Source organism: Sus scrofa, chromosome 6, assembly GCF_054392235.1.
Source record: "Sus scrofa isolate SSC_HxYL_T2T_F1_AM1 chromosome 6, Sscrofa_HxYL_maternal_Yorkshire_Landrace_v2.0, whole genome shotgun sequence".
NCBI classification, from domain to species: domain Eukaryota; kingdom Metazoa; phylum Chordata; class Mammalia; order Artiodactyla; family Suidae; genus Sus; species Sus scrofa.
Window position 1 is genome coordinate 73,436,730 of NC_139388.1, and position 13,668 is coordinate 73,450,397.

The following is a 13,668-nucleotide window of genomic DNA, read 5'->3' on the forward strand; positions in this document are numbered from 1 at the left end:
AACAGGAACTCCTATATTCTTTTAGTTTAAATTTTTTTAGGGATTTTTATTTTTTCCATTATAGTTGGTTTACAGTGTTCTATCAATTTTCTACTGTACAGCAAAGTGACCCGGTCTCACACACACATACACACACACACACACACACACTTATATATATTATAATTATGTAAAGTATTTGTTTATTTGGTGGGGTTTTTTTGGGGGAGGGGTTTTTTTTTGGTCTTCTTAGGGCCGAACCTGCCTCATACGGAGGTTCCCAGGTTAGGGGTTGAATCGGAAGTGCAGCTGCCAGCCTACACCACAGCCACAGCAACTCAAGATTCAAGCTGCATCTGCAACCTACACCACAGCTCACAGCAACGCCAGATCCTTAACCCACGGAGCAAGGCCAGGGATTGAACCTGCGTCCTCCTGGTTCCTAGTCGGATTCATTATTGCTGAGCCACGACAGGAACTCCAGGGAGAAAACTTTTAATCAGAGAAGCAGCAAAGCACAAAATCTTCTGAGCTCTGGTTTTGCCCTAAAGAGGTGAGCTCAGGGCAGGGACTGTAGGGCTGGGAGCTTCAGGGGAGAGGCTCCAAGAGAGGGACCTTGTCCCAGGGACACCCAGATGGTCACAGGGATGGGGTAGGGGAAACCTCTAGGAGACAGTGATGAAGGGCCTTTCTGGTTGAGGAAATGGCCATATGTTTTATTCCTCCTCTATAGTAGAACTAGACTATTACCCTGATGGATCAAAATTAGTCTCATTATCTTCGGACGTCAGCAGGAGAACGAGGCACCTTGGGTCTGTTTGGGGTTGAGAATCTGAAAATCATTGCCATCAAGGAACAGATAAGGGGTTCTAGAGGGAGAAGATTATTCGGAGATCTTCTGCTGGCCTCGCTTTTTTTTTTTTTTTTTTTCCCCCATGGTCTCCTGTGGCATATAGAAATTCCCAGGCTGGGGGTCCAATTGGAGCTGAGGCTGCAGGTCTTTGCCACAGTCATGGCCACATCAGATCCAAGCTACATCTTCGACTGACATCGCATCTTGTGGCCATGCCAAATCCATAACCCGCTGTGTGAGGCTGGGGATCAAACCTACATCCTCAGAGACTCCTTTGCGTTCTTTCCTGGCTGAGCCGCAATGGGAACTTGCAGCCTCGCTATTGAAAAGCCCAGGGACCTTGGGCAGGTTACTTCTCTCCAGGCCTGGTTTCCTCGTTTTTTGAGGTGCTGGGGCTGGGTGACATCATCTTGCAGAATCGGCCCACTTGGGACTTTGGGATACATAAGCTGAGCTGTCCGCAAGCCCCCAAGCCCTTGGTCATGGGGGAAATACAATGAAAAACAGACCTGGAAGTAAGATTTTAAAGCCATTTTAAATGTTAAATCTGATACATTACACCTCTTGAAAAACAGGACCCCAAACTTTCAGTTCTCAGTTTTTCAACAAACAACCTCCAACACTGTTTATTTCCCAGGAAAGGATTCTTATAACAAGCTCTTGGAGTGAAGACACCGCCAGAAGTCCCTAGAGAGGCCAATTCCAGTTGTTTCCATCACAAAGAATCCTCTCTGCTCTCCCGCCCTAAAAGCTTTCACCTCAGGTCTTGAGAGTGTTTAGCAAAAGGCCTTGCCACCTTCACAGGCCTTTCTCACCAGCCTCTGGAATTTTCTCGGTCCACAAAGGAGACAGCAAATTGCTTGCTTTACAAACTTCTCCAGGGGTATTTTGGAGAAGATGCAGCAGGAGGCAGCCCAGGCTCACTGGTGAGACCCCAGCACAGACAGTCTTGGCCACTTTGAGACCCGAGCGGGGTCCCTCGCTGGGCGGGACACCTCCATCCTCTAGCTGACCAGGGACAGACCTCCAGGGCCCTGCGTTGGCTGCTTCCAAAATTTTGGCCCTCAAGGAAAGAATCTAATTTTATTTGAAAAAGACAACTTCTGCTGCCCAGGTGCCTCCTGAACGGCTAAGGCTGATCCACAGAGCTGCGATGAAAAATGAGTTAAATGGAGTTAAAAAAAAAAAAAAAATCTCTTTACAAACTAGAACAACATGGGCTATGTTGAGGCCATTAGCGGAATTTCACTCAGCAGGAGCCACTGTTTTCATCAGAGAAAGGATTACAGGGGAGGCTTCCAAGAAACAGAAAACAAGTCCCAATTCAAGCTGGGTAAATAATGAGGTGTCTACTGGAGGCCAAAATGTTGGACCCAAGTGGAGCCGAAAATACAGTCGGGATGAATGCGCTAGAAGAGGCAGGTTCATTGAGGGAGAAAGCAAAGCCCTTTAATTGATACCAAATGACTCACAAACAGGGGCCCATCATGGTGAGAGGGCAGAGTGGAGATTTGTGGAGGTGGGAGGGTCCCAGCACGCCCTTGATGGTCAAGTTTAAATGAAGACAAAGCCCTTGGCATCCAAACCCCGACTGCGGATCCAGTGCTACAGTCAGCAAAGTCTGGAGAGCTGTAACTTCTGCTGGGCTCAAGTTCAACAGCACCTGACTGATGGTGTTGGGAAAATGAGAAGTCAGGAAACAATACTTTAAACGGTGTAAAAATTAGAATGGAGAGCCCCGAGTTACCCAGAAATCTTTCAATGCTACTGCCCTATAAATTATTGAAGGAGTTCCTTTCCTGGAGCACACGAACGATTGAATAGGATCCTTCCAAGCTCGTAATGACTTGGAAGATCTTTCTTTAGTCACAAGAAGTCTGGGGACGTGGTTCTAAATCACAGCTGGATGTTAGAATGTCCCAGGAATTTTCTGAACAAGAGAAAAGACACTGTGTTTCACTCCCCATTGTCCCACAGAAAGAAGGCGGAGTGGGATGTTTTAACAGACGGTGCTGGGGATTTTTTTGCTTAGGACTTTATTTTTATTTCAAAAGGAGCACAAGCTCATTGTAACCCCCCCCCCAAAAAAAATAGGGCAGCAGTGGCTGAAGAGAAAGGTCAGTGTCACCTGCCCCACCCCACTACCACTGCCCCAGGGGTGGACAGGACTGCAGTTCAGGGTAGATCATTCCAGACCCTGTCTTTGCGTATACAAATGACACACACATACCCTTTTCCCCTGTACGCTTCTGGCTAGAAAATTAAGACCAGCATTTAAGCATTCCTTTCTCTTGAGCTGTTTTGATAGCTTAGTGCTAGTTTGAAACATGAGCTAAACCAGAAGGCATTGTCTCAGGAAAGCAAACTGCTAAATGCCAGGGGCTGGAGTCAGAGCCACATTTTAACATTTTTAACCCATACTGGTTGAGGTGATCGTGGTTAAAGAACTAGGACCCTAATCTTATAGCTCCAAGCTTTTTCTTTTTTATTGAAGTATAGGTGGTTGTTGTGGTTTGGGGGATTTTTGTTTGTTTGTTCTTTGTCTTTTTAGGGCCACTCCTGTGGTTTATGGAGGTTCCCAGGCTAGGGGTCCAAGCAGAAATATAGCCACTGGCCTACACCAGAGCCACAGCAACTCGGGATCTGAGCCACATCTGCAACCTAACTATAGCTCACAGCAATGCCGGATCCTTAACCCACTGAACCAGGCCAGGGATCAAACCTGTGTCCTCACAGATGCTAGTCAGATTCATGTCCACTGAGCCACGACGGAACTCCTATCAACGTAGAGTTCATGTCCAATGTCGTGTTAGTTTCCAGTGTACAGCAAAGGGATCCGGGCGCTTTTTTCCACGACAGGTTAGTACACGGTATGAACTAGAGTTTCCGTGTTCTGTGGTAGGTACTTGTCGTTTGCCTGTTGCACAGAGAGTAGTGTATGTGTGCTAAGCCCAGACTCCTCATTTGTCCCCAGCTACTCACCCACTCTGCTCTTATGTGGGTGGGATTTGATAGCTCCCGCAGTCACGGGAAGGAAATGTCAAGAATATTTAGGAGCCTGTACAGACCTCAGACGTAGGTTTTTAACGCACTTCTGTAGGGAGGGTCTCTGAGCCCAAAGGTGGTTGTTTCAGGTCTGATCAAGCTTTGATGATCTTTGAGAGAAACCTGAAAGGCAACAGGGTTCGGCAATTTCATTTAAAACTAAAAAGACACAAGCGACAAACCCTAACCCTCACCATCCAAAACTCCCGGGAGCTTGGTTTCTCAAAGCGCGGTTTCGGTTCTGTCTGCCCAGAAGCACCGGGATATTTGTTAAACTAGTCCCCCCAGAGGTATGGAATCAGAATCTCTGGGAGAAAAATAGCAAGCCTTTTTTTTTTTTTTTTTTTTTTTTTTTGGCTTTTTAGAGCCACACTTGCTGCATTTGGAAGTTCCCAGGCTAGGGGTCGAAGCGGAGCTACAGCTGCCAGCCTACACCACAGCTACAGCCATGCGGGATCCGAGCCATGTCTGCGACCTACACCACAGCTCATAGCAAGGCCAGATCCTTCACCCACTGAGGGAGGCCAGGGATCAAACTGGCAACCTCATGGCTCCTAGTCGGGATCATTAACCACTGAGCCATGAAGGGAACTCCCAGAAATTTTTTTTTTTTTATGGCTGCACTCATGGCACATGGAAGCCCCTGAGCCAGGGGTTGGATCCGAGCTGCAGCTTGGACCCAAGCCACAGCTGCAGCAACCCCAGATCCTTTGACCCCACTGAATTGGGCCAGGGATTGACCCAAGCCTCCACAGCAATCTGAGCCAGTGCAGTGAGATTCCACCCCCGCTTTTACAGCCGAACCTGTGGCATATGGAAGCTCCCAGGGCTTGGGGTCAAATCAGAGCTGCAGCTTCGGGCCTATGCCACAGCCACAGCAATGGATCCCAGCCACCTCTGCAAACTATGCCGCAGTTTGCAGCAACTCCAGATCTTTAACCCACTGAACGAGGCCAGGGATCGAACCGGCATCCTCACAGACACTATGTAGTGTTCTTAACCCACTGTGCTGCTGTGGGAACTCCATTTTTAAAAGCACCTCAATTGGTCTTTAGCTACACCAAGGCGTGAGAAACACCCACGAGAACAAAAGAAAAGAAGAAAGAAGCCCTGCCTCTGTTCCCTGGGGGTTATTTCAGGCCACCCTATGACAAGAAAAACATCAAGGCCCAAAGATGGCACAGGGACCCAAAGGGGCTCCTATCCCTGGCCAGCCACCATGTGCAGGCAGAAATGAAATGCAGAGGCAAGTCCTCGTAAGGCGAGGCGTGAGACTTTCTGAAGCCAGAACAAGGAGAAAGAAAGAGCAGCATTCACAGCAACATGGACGGACCTAGAAATTACCATGCTAAGTAAGGTCAGTCAGCGAGACGCCAACGTCATACACTGTCACTGACACGCGGACTCTAAAAAAGGACACAACGAATGTCTTTGCAGAACAGATACCGCCTCACAGACTTTGAAAAACGTCTGGTTTCCAAGGAGACAGGGTGGGGTGGAGGATGGGCTGGGGGCATGGGATGGAAAAACTGCAAAATTGAGTTGTGATGATCATTGCACAACTATTAATGTCATACAACTCACTGAGTTTAAAAAAAGTTTGAGGAGTTCCCACTGTGGCTCAGTGGTGAATGAATCCAACTAGGAACCATGAAGTTGCAGGTTCGATCCCTGGCCTCGCTCAGTGGGTGAAGGATCCGGCATCACCGTGAGCTGTGGTGTAGGTTGCAGACGCGGCTCGGATCCCGGGTGACTGTGGCTCTGGTGTAGGTAGGCGGCTTTAGCTCTGCTGAGACCCCTAGCCCGGGAACCTCCATATGTTGCAGGTGCAGCCCAAGAAGAGAAAAAAAAAAAAAAGTTGGAGATGCTCCAAATCAAACCGTACCAGGGAAAAAGTGGGGAGAATTGACTGAGACCTGAAAATGTGCTAAGTATCCTGGGGGCTGACAGGCTTATTTAGGGACAAAAGACAAACCTAAATGACACAATATTGAACAGCGTAGCTCCTGGATGGTTAGGAGCCAGACTATGTGGCATAGACAAGCAAGTTCAGAGGAGACAGGGGAGGGTTAGAAAAATAAGGCAAGACTTCAAGAATCAGTAGGATTTGATGCCAGTACCTCCCTGGGAAAGGCAGAAATTCAGGCAGGAGCAGAGAACAGTCCCAGACAGGTGTGGACCTGGGGTTCTGGGAGCAGATTGTGCCAGATGAGGAGAAAATGCATCCAAGTGGATAGAGGGAAGTCCCTGATGAAGGGCCCAGAAAACGAGGCAGGAAGTTTAGATTTCCCGATGCGGGAAATGGCCACAGACACTTTCAGTAGCTATTTAGGAAGGGTCGGTGCATCCGTGCTGCACAGGACAGATCATTTTGGACTATGGGACCGCCCCTGGGGAGGCAACTAATACTTATCACCCAAGTCTCTGGGGATCCGGCACTGCTGTGAGCTGTGGCTCAGATCTGGCGTCGCTGTGGCTGTGGTGTAGGCCGGCAGAAGCAGCTCTGATTCAACCCCTAGCCTGGGAACCTCCATATGCGGTGGGTGTGGCCCTAAAAAGCAAACAAAACAAAACAAAAACAACAAACATATGAAAAGAGGCTCAGCCTCCTTAGTTGTGGGGAAATGTAAATTACAACCAGCATCATACGTCCAACAACAGATGGATAAATGCAAAAGGCAAACACCACCAAATTGTGCAAAGTGTGTGTGTAACACGCACACTGCTGTTAGGAGTGTGCCTTTTTGAAAACTGTCTGCGATCATCTCCTGAAGGTCAACGTATATTGACCCGGAAATGCCTTCTCTGGGACTCTACCCCAAAGAAATGCCTACATAGGTATATCAAAAGCATATATTACAATGTCCCTGGTGGCATTATTATAGTAACCCTAAAACAGAAGCAGCCCCCATGTCTGACAACAGGGTGGATAAATATCTTGGGATATAGCTGAGGCTGGAAGTAGCTGGGCCCCCGGGCTGAGCACAGCCGGGACTTGTAAGGCCAAGTAAGGTGGGCTGGCTGCTCTTTGACGGGTCAAGGAGAAGGTTCCCGGCAGGAGCTGAGCTCTGCTGGAGTAAAAGGATAAGATGACCACTCCATCACTCTTGGGGGCAAGGAGACCTCCCCCGTTATACATGCGCAGGAAGCCTCCTGGAGTCAGAAAGGGAGGGGGTGCCAGGCCATGATACGTCCTGATGCCATCCCAGCATCCTTTGCTCTGGAATCCATCTTGGTCGACAGATGCGCAGGCATATTGGGGAGAGTCCTGTGTCCAGTCAGGTGTGAGAAATGAAATAATTGGCCAAAGGTAGAAAAAAGACCCAGAAGAACTGTCCTATCCAAGGGATGTACATCACCTCTTTGGTGTGCGCCTCACTCAGGGGGATGCTCGCACCACACGCACACTCCTTTGGGGGGGGGGGCAAGAATCAGGGCAATTCTGCTTCTGGCTCTAGCTAATCTCGCGGCTAAGATTCCTGGCTTTCACCCAGGCTGCCCAGGTTCGATTCCTGAGCGGAAAATGAAGATCTCGCGCCAAACCATCATCACTCACGGCCGTGTCTCTGTGATCAATTCACACACGACAGCTCTGAAAACGACCTCGAGCCACACAGAGGACTCCCCAAAATCAAAATGAGCAGCATGATGACTGAAACCCAGACGCAAAGGAACACATGCTTCTGATCCTAGTTACACAAAGGTGTTTTGTTTTGTTTTTGTTTTTTTAAAGGGCTGAACTAAACCCTAGATTTTAAGGATGCATGCGGGCACACAGATCAACTCAGGGTTGCAAACAAACAGTTCCCTGTCCGTCGAGAAAGACGGAGATTGCACCAGTGTCCCCAAACACAATACCTAATCCAGTTTTGTTTGTTTGTTTGTTTGTTGGTGGTAAGATTTTGCAGATGAAGGAAGTCATGCATTGTTTTAAATCCTGGCAGGAGCCCTACATCGGAACAGCAGACCAACACTCTCAGTGGCACCGCTGTGTATGTCCTAGGCTCATCCAGGTTCACGTATAGCTGCAGTCGATGGTTCCCAGCGTGCGGATAGTTTCCCATCGCAAGCTGCAGAGATCTCTCACGCACTCTGAGAGTTTGCAGCTACCGTGGCCGGCGGTGAGAGCACGGAGACTGGAAGTTGGGAAATAAAGGCCTCCGGCCCCCATCCTGCAGCAGGACAGAGAGACTGTTACAGGTCTGAGTTCGTGGCCTTCCTTAATCAGCAGACATGGACAAGGGGCCAGGCAAGAAATTCAGGCAAGGCTTTACTGGGGCCCCTGCTGCGGCAGGTCAAGTGAAAACAAAGCAAGGGTTTCCTTTGCTAGATGCTTGCTGGGGGAGGGGGCGAGCTGCTTCCTTACATGGCCTGAGGGCAGGGCCAGAGGTGTGGCTTAAGCGGTTTGCCCACCCCTCTGGGGGTTCGTGCCCCGGGGCGTGTGTAGGACAACGCTTTTGCTCCCAACACACACTGCTTTTGCCCCTGGCTCTTCCAAAGGGGCAGTTGGGTCTTTCGTTTTTTGGTATCTTCCGGCCCGCAATGGGCCACAACTGCGCATGCGCACAGTTCTTGACCGCTTCATTCTCTGTTGCTGCAAACTCTGCCTCGAGGGGTCCCAGGTCCTAGTCCCCAGCCTGTCTCAACAAAGCTTGCTCCACTTGGGGTCCCCAGTACGACTGAGCTCCTGTTGACCACCGCGGACCACATCGGTGACATTCTTGTGGCTTCTCTCCCTTCCCCACTTTCCTCCTTCCTCCTGCTTCCCAGAATCACCTCCTCAATACACTACCAGCTTTGCCCTGGGAGAGGGAAGCAAACAAGACATGGGCACATCTATTACAGCTATTTAGCCAAAAAAAAAAAAAAAAAAAAAAAAAAAAGCCAGCAGTCAATGAACATAAAAGTCAGAAGAGTGGCATTCCCAGTCATGGCTCGGTGGTAATGAACTTGACCAGAATCCATGAGGATGCAGGTTCGATCCCTGGCCTCACTCCATAGGCTAAGGATCCAGCATTGTTGTGAGCTGTGGTGTAGGTCACAGACGCAGCTTGGATCCCAGGGTGTAGGCCAGCAGCTGCAGCTGCGATTGGACCCCTAGCCTGAGAACCTCCATGTGCCACAGGAATGGCCTTCAAAAAAAAAAAAGAAAGAGAGAAAACAAAAGCCAGAAGAGGGATGACTTCTCGGCGGGGGTTGAAAGCAGAAGAGGAGAGAGATCAAGTCTGCATGAGATGGGTTTCCGGGGAGCTGGCTAATCGTCTACCTAGACCTGGAAGTGGTTCCACAGTGTGATAAATCCTTGAACTGTTCCTTTTGTTTTGTGCTCTTTTCTGTGTTATGTTTCATAATATAAGAGCTTAATAATTCCTGGATGTTAAGATAGAAGATTAAAATCATTTGAAAACTAAGTAAGTCTGAAGTGTATTGGTTGTATAAATAGTGGTTAAGTGTTAGAAAGTTCCATTCAGTCGGCTCAGAATCTTAATATATTGAACATATACATAAAGCACCAGAAACTTTCAAGATCCTAGAGAGCGTCATCCAGGAGTCTCTGCTCTCAGAAGACCTGCCCAAGCTTGGCTGGCACGTCTCTGTGAATCTTGGGTGTTCACTGCTCCCTCGGGAGACAGCAAATCCAAGCTGAGTGTGGCAGGCACCAGAGCCACCAGCTGAAGCCTGGAGGTCCCGATCGATTGCCCAGCAGCTTCGAGAAAGAGGGCCCCAGGCTCCCTGGGGTGGCTCCTTCCGCAGGGTTCCAGGAGCTGTTCCGGTACGGCTCTCAGATGGAGCACATCAAAATATAGAATGTCCAGGATTGCCTGGAACTTTCTGATACAAAGGAATTACTTGCTGTTTATCTGAAATTCAAATCTAACTGGGCGTCCTGCATTTTCCCTGGTGACCCAGGGTCGCCAGGAGGCTGAATCCTACTAGGGACAAGGAGGCCACAGCTCCTCCTGGGTGCTGCTGCCTGGGCTCTAGAACCTGAGTCCAACTCCCTTCAGCTCTAGCACTGCCTGAACGCCAGACCCTGAGCTCTTGCCCTGTTCCAGCTCAGACTCCAATCACGACCCCTTTGTCCCAGGCTTTGGGTGACCCAGAGCCCAGGGCCTGGCTCCATAGTCTCCCTGTAAGGAGGGCATAGGCTTGGAAATAGCCTCATGAGGTCCCCAGGCCCACCCATAACGATCTGTGCGAACCCCTAACGTACCTGTGCCAACACAGGAATACCCCACAAAGTCAACTGACCCCTTCTCAGAGATGGAATAAGTATGTTTGAGTGACAATCTGGTGCTTGGCCCTCTGCCTGTCACATTCTGCGGGAGGACGCAAAAGGAGCCAGGTGGCCCTAGCCTCCTGGAGTTTGCAATGCAAACTCTGTGTGCCTGCAAGTATGCGTGTGCGTGCCCATGGGTGATGGGCACAGGACACATCAGATCCACACCAGCGACTGGTGAACATGGAAATGAAGACACCTTTCTCTTGCTCTCTCTCTCTCTCTCTCTCTCTCACACACACACACACACACACACACAAAACCGAATCACTTTGTTGTACAGCAGAAATGAACACATTGTAAATCAACTCTACCTCAATAAAATTAAAAATAATAAATTAAAAATTTTAAAACATGCTGCTATGTGCTTGGCAGAAAAAGCATATTTACAAAGAAGAAAACACACACACACATGCAGAGTTCCCGCTGTGGCGCAGTGGGTTAAAGATCTGGTGTTGTGGTGTAGGTCGCAGCTGCAGCCTGGCTCCCATCCCTGGTCCAGGAACTTCCACGTGCGGTGGGTGTGGCCAGACACACACACACAGCCCAATTCACGCATCTAGGCAGAGTCTCTAAATACTGCTTTCAACTGTGTAAAAGATTTTTCAAGAAGGAAATGTTGAAGAAAGATTTGTAAAAAAATGATGTAGCCAAAGAACCATCAGTCTTTGTAAGGTCAGAAAATGCTTAAAAGGTACCATCTCTTCTTCCCTGATGTGCTGGAGAAATGCTAGAAACGCCTTTGGCGCCCCCCGCCGGCCCTCCCGGCGCTGCAGCGCCACTCAGGCCAGAAAGGTGGGGCTCTCCCACCACCTTGTGGACGCCGGGGGAAGGCAGGTGGCCGCTGAGGGGACCCCCGCAGCGTCGCCTCCCACCCCTCCCTCTCCCTCCCTCTCTAGCGTGTGAGCCCCGGGCTGAGCTGATCACCCCACCCCCGGGGGCGCAAAGCAACCAACGATTTATCTGCACTGACCTGAGCTTCCTCCTGAACCATCACAACGGCGGGCCTTGGAGGGTTGGTCTGGGAGGTGCTAACCTTGGTCCCACCGGTTGTAAAATTAAGTTCAGTGGGATCCTTTGGGTCTGACTTAGTCTCTTTGGAACGATGGCCTTCGGGGCCTTTGTCCTCCTGTTCCTCTCAGGGTGCAGCTGGGGGCAGGGCGGGGCTTGCGGGACCTCCTGGCCCCCGGCTGGTTGGTGGTCGCTGGTGTGCCCTGCAGGGGCCAACCTGATTTCCAGAGTTCTGCTGTGAAGTTGCGGGGCCCTACTCGCCGTGTAGACCCCTCGGGATCTCTCCGCGCACCTCCACCCGCCCCCTGTCCTGACTGCCCTGGTAAGGGGTCACTGCAGCTTTCACGCCCCAGGAGGCCCCTAGACCCGCCACTTCTCTCCGCCCCCACCCCAGCCAGATGGCTCTGCCCCCAAACGCCTCCCCGGGCTGGGGGAGGGCTGAGCCTTTAGCCAGGGGCTCCTTTCCCTGACTCCCCATCAGCCTGGCCGGCTCCCAACCTCCCGCCTCTGCCTTCCTCCCCCAGCGCCCAGGGCTGGGACTGCGGTGGGCTTTGTGATCGACTGCCTTCTTTCCATTCTGGGCTCCTGTCTAGACCCACCGACAAAACTCATCCACACCACCGTCTGGCCCGGCCTTGGAGGGCTAAGAAAGGAAGCTGCTAACCTTGTAAGGTTAAAAAATTCGAAGGAACTTTTAAAAGCACCTTCCTTTTTGATAATGCCTAGATTTCAAGCATTTTCTCTCTTTTTAAACACATTTTTTTTCTTTAAGAAATGTTTAATTTCTTTTCCGTTGTTGAAAGTGTTATTGAAGGATAGTTGATTTACGAAAAATGCTGTGACAATTTCTGCTGTCCGACAAAGTGATTCAGTTGTTCACATACCTGTCCATTCTTTTTCAGATTCTTTTCCCATAAAAGTTATCATAGAATATTGGATAGCGTTCCCTGTGCTATACAGCAACCACCCATTCCATACACAATAGTGTGTATATGCCAAACCCAGACTCCCAACCCATCCCCTTTGGTAACCATAAGTTTGTTTTCAAAGTCTGTGAGTCTGTTTCTGTTGGGTAAATAAGTTCATTTGTAGCATGTTTTTAGATTACACATATAAGTGATATCATATGATATTTGTTTGTGTTTGACTGACTTCACTGAGTGTGACAATCTCTAGGTCCATCCATGGTGCTGCAAATGGCATTATTTCATTCTTTTTCATGGCTGAGTAATATTCCATTGTGTATATGTACCACATCTTCTTAATCCATTCATCTGTCAATGGACGTTTCAAAGTTTATATGTATGGGCACCTGGCCCTCACCTCAAGGTCAAATCCCCTTATTATAAACTGCCTACAACCACACAACACATCTCCCCCACTAGTAATTTCACTACAGGCTGTATAATTATTTGCTCTGTCATTATTTGATTCAGCATAGCTCCTACCCCAGGGCCTTTGCTCTTACTCTTCCCTCTGCCTGGAATGACCTTCTCCCAGACATCAGCATTAGGTGGGCTAACCCCCCTCCCTGGTCCAAGTCTTTCTTCAAATATCACCTTCTGGGTGAGGACTCATCAACAACCCTATTTAAAACTTCAAGGAGGTAATGTCATGACTCAGCAGAAACGAATCTGACCAGTATCCATGAGAATGAAGATTTGAGCCCTGGCCTCTCTCAGTTGGTTAAGGATCCCACGTTGCCATGAGCTGTGGTGGAGGTTGCAGATGCAGCTCGGATCCTGTGTTGCTGTGGCATAGGCCTGTAGCTGCAACTCTGATTTGACCCCTAGCCTGGAAACTTTTAAATGCTGCAGGTGCAGCCCTAAAAAGAAAACAACAATGACCAAAAGCTTCAACAGCACCCCTCCCCCAGCCCCACACTTCCTAAGCCCCTTCTCTGGGGATGCCATCTTCTGAGAGTACAGTTATTTATATTTATTTATGTTCCATTTATTTATGCTATTTGCCTTGTATAATGTGTGTGTGTTTTGCATGATGTCATGCCCCAGGTCCAGGAATTTTTCTTGTTTTTTCACTGCTGTGTCCCTAGTCCCTAGGGTAGTGTCAGCTCAGAGTAGCACCTGAAACATCTGTTAAGGAAATAAGTGATGGAGTTCCCTGGTGGCTCAGTGAGTTAAGGGTCTGGTGTTGTCACTGTTGTGATTCTGGTTACAGCTGTGGTGCAAGTTCAATCCCCAACCCAGGAACTTCTGCATGTCTCTGGTGTGGCCAAAAAAAAAATAAAAAAAATAAGGAAATAAGTAAATATGGTATAATATTTCTAGGCAGGGCCAGTTTATCCATTCTGCACAGTTGCAGTGTCCAGAACACACAATGCTTTTAGGGATCCACTAAAATGGGTTCATTTCTTTTAAAATCAGGAGGGAGTTCCCATCATGGAGCAGCGGAAATTATTCCAACTAGGAACCATGAGGTTGCGGGTTAGATCCCTGGCCTCAGTCAGTGGGTTAAGGACCCAGCATTGCTGTGAGCTGTG